Below are 907 nucleotides of genomic sequence, written 5' to 3' on the forward strand. Positions count from 1 at the left end.
TCTACAGGTGTCTCCAAAGGTACATGTTGGGTTGGCATATTTCAAGATTAGGATTTGTCACTCCGATTGTCGGAGAGGTATCTCTGGGCCCTCTCGGTAATGCACATCACATAAGCCTTGCAAGCATTGCAACTAATGAGTTAGTTGCGAGATGATGTATTACGAAACGAGTAAAGTGACTTGCCGGTAACGAGATTGAACTAGGTATTGAGATACCGACGATCGAATCTTGGGCAAGTAACATACCGATGACAAAGGGAACAAAGTATGTTGTTATGCGGTCTGACCGATAAAGATCTTCGTAGAATATGTGGGAGCCAATATGAGCATCCAGGTTCCGCTATTGGTTATTGACCAGAGACATGTCTCGGTCATGTCTACATTGTTCTCGAACCCGTAGGGTCCGCACGCTTAATGTTACGATAACAGTTTCATTATGAGTTTATATATTTTGATGTATCGAAGTTTGTTCGGAGTCCCGGATGTGATCACGGACATGACGAGGAGTCTCGAAATGGTTGAGACATAAAGATTGATATATTGGAAGCCTATGTTTGCACGCCGGAAGTGTTCCGGGTGAAATCGGCATTTTACCGGAGTACCGGGAGGTTACCAGAACCCCCCGGTAACCTAATGGGCCTTAATGGGCCTAGTGGAGGAAGAGGAGAGGAGGCCTAGGGGCTGCCGTGCTCCCCTCCCCCCCAAGTCCGAATTGGACAAGGAGGGGGGCGCCCCCCCCCCCTTTCCTTTCTTCCCTCTCCTCCTTCCCCCCAAGTCCTAATCCAACTAGGGAAAGGTGGGGAGTCCTACTCCCGGTAGGAGTAGGAGTCCTCCGGCGCGCCTCCTCCTAGGGCCGGCCGCACCCCCCCCCCCTTTGCTCCATTATATACGGGGGCAGGGGGCACCT

The sequence above is a fragment of the Triticum dicoccoides genome, chromosome 4A, assembly GCF_002162155.2.
Source record: "Triticum dicoccoides isolate Atlit2015 ecotype Zavitan chromosome 4A, WEW_v2.0, whole genome shotgun sequence".
Lineage (NCBI taxonomy): Eukaryota > Viridiplantae > Streptophyta > Magnoliopsida > Poales > Poaceae > Triticum > Triticum dicoccoides.